Source organism: Euprymna scolopes, chromosome 17 (assembly GCF_053919585.1).
Source record: "Euprymna scolopes isolate OS-2025 chromosome 17, ASM5391958v1, whole genome shotgun sequence".
Taxonomy (NCBI): domain Eukaryota; kingdom Metazoa; phylum Mollusca; class Cephalopoda; order Sepiida; family Sepiolidae; genus Euprymna; species Euprymna scolopes.
The window spans coordinates 73,889,652-73,903,759 of record NC_136498.1 but is presented as its reverse complement, the minus strand read 5'-3'; the positions used below and the strand labels follow the sequence as shown (position 1 = coordinate 73,903,759).

The following is a 14,108-nucleotide window of genomic DNA, read 5'->3' as shown; positions in this document are numbered from 1 at the left end:
GTGCATGAGCTCCAGTTTTCTTGCCATTTTCTCTTCAAAAATGTGTTTATTTTAGTCTTTAGGTCTGTATAGGGGATTTTTCCACTTATGTGGTTTTGTTGCAGAGTTTCCTTTGCTGCCTTATCTGCTTGTTCATTCATGTATATGCCGATATGGCTTGGTATCCAGCAAAAGATAATGTTTTTTTTCATGGTTATGGCATCTATTTTGTTTAGCAATTTTGTAATAAGTGGGTTTGTCATTTTTTTTTCTTTTAGAGATATGAGTATTGAAAGTGAGTCAGTAAATATGATATATTTTTGATGGTCATCATTGGTTATTATATTCAGTGCCGAATCTATGGCTGTTGCTTCTGCGCTGAAAATAGAAGATTCGTTTGGGAGCCTTTTCTTTAGTTTTATTTTTTTGTGGATGGCTGCGCATCCTACTTTATCTCCATCTTTTGATCCGTCAGTGTAAATTTGTGTATATTCTTTGTATGTATTCTGGATGATAAGTAGTTCTTCATGGAAGGTTGATGGGTGGGTTTTCGTTTTGGGATATTTATTTAATTTTAATATTATGTGTGGTTGTTTGATCATCCAGGGTGGAGTTTTTGATTTGTTATATTTATGTATTTTTGTAATGTCCATTTGGGCTTCTGTGAGAAGGTTTTTTATCCGGAGGCTGTAGGGCTTGATGATATTTTCTTTCTTGTTGAAGAGATGTGTGTATTGTGGGTGGAGGGTACATTGGTATGCAGGATTTGTTGGACACGATACCAGCTTTAGGTAATATTGTAGCGCTAACTTCTGTCGTCTTAGAATCAGTGGAGGCTCATGGGCCTCTATATAGAGGCTTTCTACTGGAGAGGTTCTAAATGCTCCCAAGGTTAATCTTAATCCTTGATGATGGATTGTATTTAGTTCTTTTATGTAGGACTTCCTTGCTGCTCCATAGATGAAGCATCCATAGTCCATTTTAGATCTGATTAGAGTTTGGTATAATTTCAATAATGTGACTTTGTCTGCACCCCAATCGGTGTGTGCTAGGACTTTGATCAATTGCATTGTCTTTTGGCATTTTGCTTTTAAATATTTTATATGCGGTATAAAGTTCAATTTTTTATCGAATATAATACCTAAATATTTATGTTGGTCGGTGAGTGGGATGTTCTTGTTATCCAGTTTCAGGTTGGGGTCGTGGTGGAATTTTCGTAATTTGCAAAAGTGGATGCATTTAGTTTTTTCCTCTGAGAATGTAAATCCATTTTCTATGGCCCATTTGTTTATTTTATTCAGACAGAGTTGTAGTTTGCGTTCGGCTGTTTGTATATATTTAGATTGGTAGTATATAAGTAGGTCGTCCACGTATAGGGCGTTTTCAATTCCTGGGTCTATGTTTTTTATGATATTGTTTATTTTAATGTTGAAGAGGGTGACAGACAGGATACTGCCTTGGGGGACCCCCATTTCTTGATCTTTTTGGACTGAATAAGTGTTGTCCATCCGTACTTGGAAGTTTCTATTTGTTAAGAAATTTCTGATAATTTCTGGCATTCTACCCCTAAGTCCTAGTTCATACAGGTCTTTTTGGATTCCGTATTTCCAAGCGGTGTCATACGCCTTTTGCATGTCAAAAAAAATTGCTATTAGATGTTCTTTTTTTGCAAATGCTTCTCTTATGCGTGTTTCCAGTTTTATTAAGTGATCGGTGGGGCTTCTATTTTTCCTGAAACCCGACTGGCTTTCTGTAATTAGATTTTTGCTTTCCAAGTACCAATTTAACCTTTCGTTAATCATTCTCTCAAAAGTTTTGCACAAACAACTAGTTAGTGCAATGGGTCGGTAGTTTGTTGGGTTTGTATGGTCTTTTTTTGGTTTGGGTATTGGGATTACTGTTGCCTGCTTCCAGTTTTTTGGAATGTTGTTAGTTATCCATATCTCATTGTAAATTTGTAATAAGTAGTCCAGTGATGGTTTTGGTAGTTTTTTGAGGAATTGATAATGGATCTCGTCGGGGCCGACTGCTGTATCGGGAGATTTGTTTATTGCCTCCTCTAGTTCTGCACTGTTGAATAATTGATTGTAGTTTTCTTCATTTTTTGATTTGAAGTTTATTTTTATTTTTTCTTCATTTTTCTTTATAGCTTGGAATTTTTTATTTTGGTTTTTTGATGATGAGTTCATTGAGAATTGTTCTGCTAATTTATTTGCGATATTTTGTTTGTCGGTAATCTTTGTGTTGTCGCATATAAGGTGTTTAATAGGGTTCTTTGTATTTTTTCCTGCTATTTTTCTGACCATCTCCCATACTTTTTTGGGTTTTGTGTTTTGATTAATTTTTGTTACATAGTCTTTCCACGAGTTCCGTTTTGATTCTTTGATAGTTTTCCGTGCTTTGGCTTTGCTGTTTTTATAGGTGTCCAAATTTTCTTTCGTTGGACTGTTTTTGAATTTCCTTAGGTTTGCACGTCTGGCTCTTATAGCTTCTTTGCATTCTTTATTGTACCAGGGTTTGTTATATTTTGTAATAGTGGAACTTTTTGGTATGTTCTCCTCGGCTATTGTGAGTAGGGTGTTGCTGAAATATGTGATGTGTTCTAAGTCAGGATTCGCTTCAGGTATTAATCTGTATTGACATGTATTTTGGAAATTTTCCCAATTTGCCTTTTGTAAATTCCAGCGGGGTGTTTTGTCTTCTGGCTTGGGATTCTCGTTTTCTATTATGATTGGGAAGTGGTCACTTCCGCATGTATCCTTATGTGTTCTCCAGCTATAATCCATGTATATAGTTGGGTCACATAGTGTTATATCGATTGCTGATAGGGTTCCCGTTGGTGGGTGCATATATGTATTCTCTTTGTTGTTGAGTAGGCATAGATCATTTTGGTTAATTATTTTTTCTATGGTTTGGCCTCTTTTGTTGTTTTTTTTACTGCCCCACCATATATTGTGACTATTGAGGTCTCCCAACAGTAGAAAAGGTTTAGGTAGTTGTTTGATTATATTGTTTAATTCTGTTTCGTTTATTGTTTCATTTGGTGGTATATAGAGTGAGCATAGGGTTACTGTTTTGTGTAGTGTTGCAGTTATTGCAACAGCTTGCATATTTGTTTTTAAGTTCACTTTGCTGTGTGGAATGTTTTCGTTTATCAGTATTGATGATCCACCGGTGGCTTTGCATGATAATTTGTTTATGTGGTTGTATATTGAGTAGTGTTTTATGTTAATTTTGTCATTTTCTTTTAAGTGTGTTTCCTGTAGGCAAATTATTGCAGGACATAAGGATTTGATAAGTATTTGCATTTCTTCGATATTAATTTTTAATCCTCTTATGTTCCACTGTAGGATTTTGTTAGTCATGGTTTATATTTTCTTTTGGTTTTGGACTGTTGGTGTTTATGTCTACGTCCATAGTTTCGATGTTAGTTTGGGTGTTTCTTTTGGAAGTGGATGGTCTGTTTCTTGTTTCTGGTGAGAGGCTTTTTTTGGGTTTTGGTCTGGGACTTTTAGATTTACTTTGTCTTGACTGTCTTTTTTGGCTACCAGTTTCAACTAGTTCAAATTTATTTTCATTTTCAATTAATACTAATTCTGTTTTTTGTTTGTCATTTTGTTTTTGGGGGGTAGTTTTTTTGTTGTTCTGTTCTATTTCCATTTTTTCTGTTGTTGTGTGTTTATTTTTAACATCTGTTTTTGTCCTTGTTAGTGACTTGGATCTTTCACGTTTTGATAATTGAGGAGGTTTCATTTCTTTAGAGATTGATTCCTCAATATTGATGGAAGTTTTTCTGATTTCCTTTGTTTCGTTTTCTTTTATACTGGGTTGTTCGTTTCTGACTTTTATTTGGCTGTTAGAATTTATTTTCAGTTCTGATAAAAAAGATTTTAATTCTTCAAGTATGTTCTTTAGTTCTTTTGCTAGGTTTGCAATTTCTGGAGCAAGGTTTAGTTCATTGTAGTTGTACATTTTGTTTGCTTGTTGGGTTATTGTGGCATATGAGTTTTTGGTGCGATTTGTGACTTCTTTGCGGGCTTCTTGGAAGGTTATATTTTTTTGATATTTGATTGTTATTATTTCCTTCTCTTGCTTATATATTTTGCACTGTTTTGAGTGAGAGTGGTGCTCTTCTTGACAGTTTGTGCATTTGGTTTTATTTGGACAGTCTTCTTCATCGTGGTCTGGTTTTTTTTCACTGCAGTTTCCACATGTGAAGAATCTTAGACATTGGTTTTATTATGTCCAAACTTTTGGCAGTTGTAGCATTGTAAAGGTTTTGGAATGTATTGTTCTATTTTCGTTCTTTCATAACCTATATTGATGGTCTCTGGTATTTGAGGATAATTGAATGTTAATATATAAGTGTTTGTATATATTACCTCTCCTTTTTTTTTAAATGTGATTCTTTTTACATCTGTGACCCCTTGGTTTTTTAGTTCTGTTTTGATTTCTTCTGTTGTGCAGACGGAGATTTCCTGGTTTTTTATGACTCCTTTGGAGTAGTTTAGTGTTTGGTGTGGATAAGCTTTGATGTTTGTTTCATGCAATTTTTGTAGTTGAAGTAGAGTTTTGGCCTGTTTTTTATTTTGTACTTCTACCAATATGGTACCATTCCTTAATTTTTTGACATTTTTAGGTGTTATTTTGCTTGATATTACCTTTTGGATAATGAAGGGTGACATTTTAGTTAACGGTATATTAGACGTTGCTTCTAGCACGATGAATCTTGGAAAGTTTGTATCTTCATTGTCGCTGTCAGAGTCTATTTCTGTGTGTGGTCTCTTGGATTTTTTGGCATTCATAATAATTTTTGAAAAATTCATCAGCCATGCTCCCCACCCTCCTCGGAGCCCCTTATGGGGAAGAACTATGAGGGGGTAAATCCCATTCGCCTCGGTTCTCCAGGGCTACATAGCTGGTATACTCAAACATGGGGAGGTTTCCAAGCATTCACAATATATGGTTATGCCCACCCAAGTATGGGATTTCCCTGTATTTTTATTATTCCTGATGGTTACCTTTTTCCCAGCTTGATTGACCCTTCAGCCATCGCTTATTAACTCAGTTTATTGTTTATGTTGAGTGTTAGTGTGTTTTTGTTTGGATTGTCTGAATTAGTGCTTGTCATGACCAACCGATTGATTGGATCGGGCCTATCCAACCTCCCGTCTAGCCTAGTAAGGGCCAAAGTGGTGTGTTGTAGTATCATGTTATTATTTCCTAGGCATGTTCCACTCAACCACCAGGATCCCGTTCTTAATGCATTACGGGTTGCCACCAACGGTCAACTGGTGGTCCCATTGAAGGATTTTTACCCTCTGCAGGGGGGCAGTTGGTATGTTCTATCGCCCTACCAACTAGGCAAAAAAAAAAAAAAAAAAAAAAAAAAAAAAGGGGGTGAGGAGGTGAAGGAAAAAGAAAACGAGGGAGGGGAAGGGGAGGAGAATGTTGTTTTTGTTTTTGTTTTCGCAGAACATGACTAAGTTTTGCAAAAGGGAATAAAAAAACAAAGACATCTATGTAGGTGCGTTTCATATATATATAGACATATATATATATATATATAGACATATATATATATATATAGACATATATATATATATAGACATATATATATAGACATATATATATATATATATATATATAGACATATATATATATATATAGACATATATATATATATAGACATATATATATATATAGACATATATATATATATAGACATATATATATATATAGACATATATATATATATAGACATATATATATATATAGACATATATATATAAGTAAATTCTTGGTACAGCAAAATGGAAAAAGAAATTTCAGAGGAAACATAATTTAATTTAAATACCAAAGAAAACAAAAAAAACGGGCAGGTGAAATTATTAAAATTTCCTTAAGGCCTTATCGTCTGACCCTCTAAGAGGAAACGTCAGAATGATAAATTAAAAACTAAGAAACGAATGAGGAAAGAAGGGAATTTGGTATCAGTTGGAAGACCAGTGAGAAAAAAAAAAAAAAAAAAAATCTCACTGTTCAGGTGGTATTAAATCAATAAATATTTCCAACTGATGTTTCAAAATCTTTTGTCTACACAGGCTAGGTCGAGAGTTATTAATGACTAACGCCTTAATGATATTGAGATGATAGTTCGACCTCGCACTGTATAAAACAGAAAACCACCCATCGGAATATTGATCAGAACACCTATTTATACTCATCAGGTGATTACCAATGGCGGACTCATGAGCTTGGGAGTGCCCGGATGTTCTCGAAACCTGGTGTAGTCGAATATCCCGAGGGATATGTTGGGATATTCTCATTTCCAATCTTTGGGATGTTTTGCCAACGTAGTCAGCTCCACACTGACAAACAAATTTATAAACAACAGAATTCTTTTGAATGGTTGGCAAAACATCTTTACGAAAAGAAGAGAAAAAGGTTCGAGTTGTGTAAACTACTCTAAGCATAGTAGCTGGAAAACAACGTTGAGTAGCAGAAGAAATCCTTTTAACAATATGAAGAGCAACAGGACCTAACCATGGTAATTTTAAATAAATGGGACAACGTGATGGACCAATATGTTTAACACTATTAAATGTAGCAATTTTACGTTCAATAGTAGTTTTTATTATATTTATGGGATATCCGTTGCTAAGAAAAATATTTGTGATTTCACCAAGTTCTGTATCAAGACGGTTTGGTGAACAAATCATAAGTGCACGATGTGTAAGAGCGCTAATGACGTTTATTTTTCTAGACTGAGGGGCAAAGGAAAACCAATTAAGATAGAGCCCTGTAAATGTAGGTTTTCTGTATACAGAGGTCTCAAACGTAGAACCAACTTTAGAAACACGAACATCGAGGAATGGGAGAGAGCCACAGTCCTCGACCTCCATAGTAAATTGTAACGATGGATGCAAGTTGCAAAGAAGACGAAGAAACTGTTCAGCTTCACTCCGTGAGGGAAAGCATGCAAAAGTGTCATCAACGTAGCATGTATAGAATGTTGGCTTAGTAATTTTGGAAAATAATTCGTTTTCCAAAAATGTTGGCTAGCGAAGGACCAAGAGGGCTACCCATAGATATCCCGTCAATTTGCCGGTACATAATGTTGTTGAAACTGAAGGAGACTGATTTAGTAGCAAGTTCCATCAGTTCAACGAAAATTCGTTCAGGAAATTGTGGAGATTTTGAGGGGCCACGGTATAGATATTCAGCACAAATACCAATGGTTTCATCCAAAGGTATATTAGTAAAAAGACTATTAATGTCAAAGGAAGCCAAGAACTCGGTATTTTTAGATAAAGATAATTTTTGTATATGAGACACGAATTGAAAAGAATCCGAGATACAATGGACCGAATAAAAAGAAAGCACAGGTTTAAGAAGATCAACCAACCATTTCCCAAGTTCGTGTTGTGCAGAACCCAACATAGATAAAATGGGTCACAAAGGAATGTTAGGTTTATGAACCTTGGGTAAACCGGCCTTTGAGAGCCAATGGGTCGGATTCTATCATAAATCTCCTTAGAAATAAACCCGCTTTTATAAAGTTGAAGAAATCTTTTCTGGATTTTTATTTCCATACGAAAAGTGTCATCATGTCTTAAATCACCCAACCGGAGAAATTTATTTTTATCGTCCAAGATTTGTAACATTTTGGAGATATAATCTGTTTTGTTAAGTATAACAACGCCCGATCCTTTATCCGGGCGAGAAAGATAATTGTCGGAATTAGACCTAATTAATTTTGCCGCTTCAAAATGATTTTTCTGCCAAACAAAATCACTAGATTTAGTATTTATGGCAGAAAACCTCCGACCTAATTCGCCCAACTGAATTTTAACACTAGTTAATTCATCAATAGAGATAGGCGAATGGTGTTTTAATTGAGTATATAATAATTCAATTTCACTAAATATTGAAATTTTATCAACATAAAGGGGAGGAATGCAAAATTGTAAGCCAGCAGATAAAACAAATTCTTCCGTATTGGACAAAACATAAGAAGAATAATTAAATATATGTTTATCCAAATTTGTTATAATCCCAAACTTCTTAGTAATTAAATTTTTTAAATATTTATCATAAGAAGAATATATATATATAGACATATATATATATATATATATATATATATATATATATAGACATATATATAAGACGACATACATAGTTTGTCTTCCACTGAAGAAGTCCGATTCTTAAATGAAAGATGAGAGAACTATTTGTTTAAAAAATAAAACATGTTAAAATTTAGGGGGAGAGGAAGAGGGGTTATGTTGTATTTTAACTCCAGACATTGAAAGTGGAAGTAAAAAAAGAAGGGAAAGATAGGAAGAGAAGGGAAAAAAGGAGGGAAGAACAAAATCCGGTGTAAACGAGATTATTGAGTTGAGAGGAAAAGAGTTAATTACAGAATCATAAGACAGAGAGGGTGTGTGGACGAATGAATGAACTATCTATAAAGGAGAAATGAATGAACTATCTATAAAGGAGAAAAGGGGGTGTCAACACAAGAAATTTGTTCTGAAAAAGATTGCACAGAAGACTTGTTAATAAAGGAGGGAGTGGTCTAGAGAAACAGACTTCATGAGTATATTAATACCATCATCTAATGTAGTACATACACACACACACATATATATATATATACACACACACACATGCATCCAGATATATATGTACACACATACATATATGCACATATTACATCCAGGCATATATGCACATATTACATCTAGATATACATACACACATACATATATGCACATATTACATCTAGATATACATACACACATACATATATGCACATATATACCCAAACTAGGAATTCCAATCATAGAAACCACATCACAAACTATAAAACAAACATTAAAAACAACAAAACATCCCCAAAACAAACCAGTTCCCCATGCAGACTTATACACGATTCCTTGCCAAAATTTCCATCGTGTATACATTGGTGAAACCCAACACAGATTAGAGAAAAGGCTCAATGAACATAAGAGATACAAAAACTAGCAATTCTCTGAATGCATTATTCTCTCATTCATTGCAGAATAATCATACTTTTACCTTCAAACAAGCAAAAATAGTTAAATTTATTTCAAACTAGTCGGACCTGTTAACCGGCATTGCCCGGTTGAAGCATATCCCCTACTCGAAAAAAATTAAACTGCGGTTGTTGTTGGTGGTCAATCCCCAATATCCTAATGTTAAGAATAGGTTTCTGAATAGACACCCTAACCTCCTCATGTTAAGAACATCGTAGTGAATTACAGTGCATAATGTATATCATTATATCTTGAAAACTACTTATCTCCGCTAATGTTAAAATAGATTGTCTTATTCAGCATAGTCTAAAACCTATAGAAGTCTTCAGTTTAAAGGAAATAGTCTAGTTGGTGGTAAGGTAAAAAAGTACAACAACAAAAAGAAAAGTTAGTGTCTGAGCAGTGTCTCTGAAAAGAGAACTAAAAAAATAAAAGCCAATATGTAACAAATAAGTATATCCGTAGACAATGTAATAAAGGGGAAATTTGTACTTTAGTGGCATAAATTATTTGACAGACAAAGGAAGTAAAAAAAAAAAAAAAAAAAACACTGGCATAAGTGTAGTCAAATACAAACTGAATGAAAAGTAATGAAAATGATAATTTATCTGGACATAATTCAGGCTTAGAATGTGAAAATATGTAACTTTTAACTAAATTTAGTTAGTTTTTGTAAACATCAGTCTGGAAAATAAACGATAGTAAAGTATAAATGATTTAAAAATAGATCAGTTCATTTTAGCATCAGTCAATTTAGGACACAGAAACCGGATATGATATAAAGAAAGCTGCAATGTTTTTTTTTTAATGTAACAATGTGTAAGTAATAATGTTAATCCTAATAATATGTAATGGCATGTGCAATGTAATATAAATCTAAAAATCAGTCTGTAAAATAAAGGAAAAGCGACGATAGTAAAGTATAAATGATTTAAGGCAATGTGTGCCGATTGATCGGCCATGTTGATTAAGGGCTGCGGCATTCATTTTTTGTATATTAGTGTTCAATCCGGAATAATAGAATTTCATGGTCGCAGCTAATGTGAATAGGCAGAATATTATTGGGGAGAAATCATTATTTTGGAATAGTGAAGTGCAATGGTAGTTGTAAGTGTCTGGGTGTTTAATGCAATTAATAAGGGTGTCAGATCAATATAGTTATAATGGTTATATATTTACCCAGTCCTTCCTGGAGAGTGGGAGGACTTTTCAGGTAGAGGGGAAAATACGAACTACTCCATCTATAGATCTTGGCAATCATGATGATGTCACTCATAGGAAGAAAGGTGGGATTTTATTATAACGAATAAATGTGTTTGTAACGGCGTTCAAAAGTTACATAAGATGGTGGGTAAAAGTTTAGACATAATAAATTTGTTACTGCAAACCTAGCGTAATTTGGTCCAGAGGGGAATTTCTGCAATCACATTATTATATATAGAAGATAAACCACGATGAAGACTTCTGGAATCAGTGTTTATCGCAAATTCAAACAATGTGGAGGTTTCTATAATGTATTGCTATTAATAAGTAAACTTCTATTAAAAGAACATCATTTAATTTTAGACAGAGGTTAACTCTCTCACACTATAGAAAACATCTCCTATAATAATTAATACATATAATCAATCAATAAATTACATAACAAAAATACACTCATGTCATTGACACATCCATACTTGAATTATGAGGGACATATTTGTTCCAAAAAGAATATAAATTGCATCATATCTTTTTAAATATATTAACGGTAATATAACGTTATAAAAAAATTTACTCTTTCACAATGCTATGCCCACTCTTTTGAATTTCCAATGACTTTTTCCGTTTCTGAAATGGAATAGGGTCATATATTTCATTACATCAAAAATATATTTTCAAATATTTGTACTGGTGTTTTGCTTTCTTAATTTCATTGATCCAGAGGATGTCTTGAAATAAAGACGAAACGTTGATGAACATATGACTTGGTTTGTTCCTTTTTTATTTCTCTATTTCATAGGAATAATATTTCCATTATTTTCATCATGTATGTGTATACTACATAGAAAAATGCGAGCATGAAAAGTAATATGGTTAAGATTTAAACTTGGAAAAGTAAAAGGACTAGTTGTTAAAACTGGAAAAGAAAAAGACAAGATATTCTAGTAAAAAATATAATAAATTTATAACTTAAAATATTGCAACATTAAGAATTTTTTTAAAAATTCAATTTAACATTAGATAAAAATTCTTAATACTGCAATATTTTAAGTTATAAATTTATTATGTTTTTTACTAGAATATCTTGTCTTTTTCTTTTCCAGTTTTAACAACTAGTCCTTTACTTTTCCATGTTTAAATCTTAACCATATTACTTTTCATGCTCGCATTTTTTGCATGTAATTTTTCCAGGCTTTGCTTTGAAATACACATTGTCAACAATCCATAAAAAAAAGTATTACCAACTTCTTAAATTGACTAAATAAAAAAATCAAATAAAAGACGTAAGTAAATAAACAGAAAGGGACAAAAAAAATTTTTAAAAAGAGAGAGAAGCAGAATTAACGGATGATGTAAGCAAAATATTATCAGTTCTAGCACAGCAAAGAGTTTCACTTTTGTTAACTCTCTCTATATAACCTAAATAAGATGGCATGTGAGCGACATTCCCCCCCCCGCTATGATTTATGAAGGTGTTGACGACGAAAAAGTTGCTATGGTAACCAACAGCCAATCAGAAGAAACCGTCTCTCACATTCTTTACTAATTCTGAAGACTTTTGAACACCAGTAATTTTATTATAACTTTTGTTTTAATGAACGAAAATTGAAATTTTTATTTCAAAATATAGCTGAGAAGGTGATCTTTGAACTGTAAAAATTGTTTGAAATTTGATCGCAAAATGAGTGAGTGGTGAAGCTTTAAAGCAGTTCTAAATAAGTAAAACTAACACTTAACCATATATTCAAACACAGTAGTTTTTTAATGATATATCTATCAATTTTCATTTTACAAGGTATGGAAAAAAATCAGTGCGCAAAATTTGTTAGCTAATTTTCTTTACTTGTGACAATAATAAATTTTACCACGATAAAATTAAAAATAACATTAATGATAACAAATGATGATACTGATAAAAATAATTATAGAAAATAAGAAAAATTATGTTAATTATAGTGAAAAATAAAAATAAAAAATGTGCATGATATGATAAATAATAAAAAAAATAAAATAATCAAAAAGTACAGGCATAGTGAAAGTTTATAAAAGATAAAAGGTATATTTGGAAAGTAATTAAAAAAAGTTTATAAAAGATAAAAGGTATATTTGGAAAGTAATTAAAAAAGTTTAGAAAAGATAAAAGGTATATTTGGAAAGTAATTAAAAAAGTTTAGAAAAGATAAAAGGTATATTTGGAAAGTAATTAAAAAAGTTTAGAAAAGATAAAAGGTATATTTGGAAAGTAATTAAAAAAGTATATCAAATGCAAAATAGAAAATCAACTAGAATGTAAATATAATTAGAATAACAAAATAAGATTTTTAAAAAAAAATAGGGTACTTCTACAGTTTATCGCCGAAAATGGAGACGCTATTTTTTCGGGCACCTGTCGTTAAAATAAGAGGGAGAAATCGGTATTTTAAACTATGACCGAAGTAGGAAATAAATAACAAAACAAATTACAAAATTGTTTTATAAAAATTATATTTTCTTACGCAGATTTTTCAATAAATGTCTTTACAATTATATTTTGATAGATTTTTATACAATAAATGTTTTGGTTTTCAAATGGCGTCCGCCCACTTTAAATAATTACGAATATGTTATTTTCATTTTCTGTTTTTAATAATAAAAACATATATACGAAAAAAAAAACTTTCCCGCTTTTATTAATTAAATCGAAACATTTCCAGTTAAACAATTACGGATACTTTATTTTCTTTTTTTATAGTTTTTTCCGAGAGTAATTAATATAAAGTTTTTTTTGTTTTGTTTTTTGTTTTTTTTTGTAATTTATTTCCTACTTCGGCCATAGTTTTAAATACTGATTTCTTCCCCTAATTCTAATGACAGGTGCCCGAAAAAAAAAATTGGCGTCTCCATTTTCGGCGATAAACTGTAGAAGTACCAAATATAGAGCAATAAGTAAGGAAGCAAAATAGTGGTTAAAAAATGAGTAACAGTAAAAACTGGATGCACTCGCAGACATAGGAGTTAAATAGATTATAAATAATAAAAATACAATTGTATTTCAATAAGGGTAGAATTAAAAATTAAATATTAGAATTTATTTTTTAAAAAATGATCGCAAATCAAAGTGATAGTAAAAAAAAAAAAAGTAGTGGTAAGAAGTGGATAAAAAATTATAATAGAGATTAACAGTTGGGAAATTATTCGGTACTTCTACAGTTTATCGCCGACAATGTAGACGCCATTTTTTCGGGTACCTGTCGTTAAAATCAGAGGGAGAAATCAGTACTTTAAACTATCACCGAAGTAGAAAATAAATAACAAAAAAATTACAAAATTATTTTATTAAAATTATATTTTCTTACGCAAACTTTTCGATGTCTTTACAATTATATTTTGATATAAGTATAATATTTTGATATATTTTTATACAATAAATGTTTTGGTTTTCAAATGGCGCTGCCGCTGCGGCTGCGCTCCTCTCCTCCGCTCTCCGCCCAGTTTAAACAATTATGAATATGTAATTTTCTGTTTTTAATAATAAAAATGGTACTTGTACAATTTAATCAAGAGATTAAAAAAAGGAAAATATCGGAAAAAAAAAAAAAGGTTATATTGTACGTATCCGTTATGAAATGAAGTTCTCCGAAAAAAAAAAAATATTTCACTTAATGTCATCAAGTAGTTTTTTTGTTGTTGTTGTTGTTGTTGTTTTGTTTGTTTTTTGCGAAAAAACAATTTATGATACGGAGCAAAAGGTTCGATTTTTTAGGAAGAAAAGCTAGTATTAAAGATGGGGAGGGGGCGTCGGCATTTTAAACTGAGTTATCTCCTCGTGGCGTGTTCAAAACATTTTTTTAAAAAAATGGCTATCTTCAACGCGCTTTCATA

General features: G+C 32.0%; 1 protein-coding gene across 2 annotated transcripts in view; it reads right to left on the bottom strand.

Annotated features, from left to right (window-relative positions):
- LOC145296799 (uncharacterized) overlaps positions 1 to 14,108 on the bottom strand; it is a 60,817-nt gene that overhangs the window by 44,392 nt on the left and 2,317 nt on the right. The window lies entirely within an intron of this gene.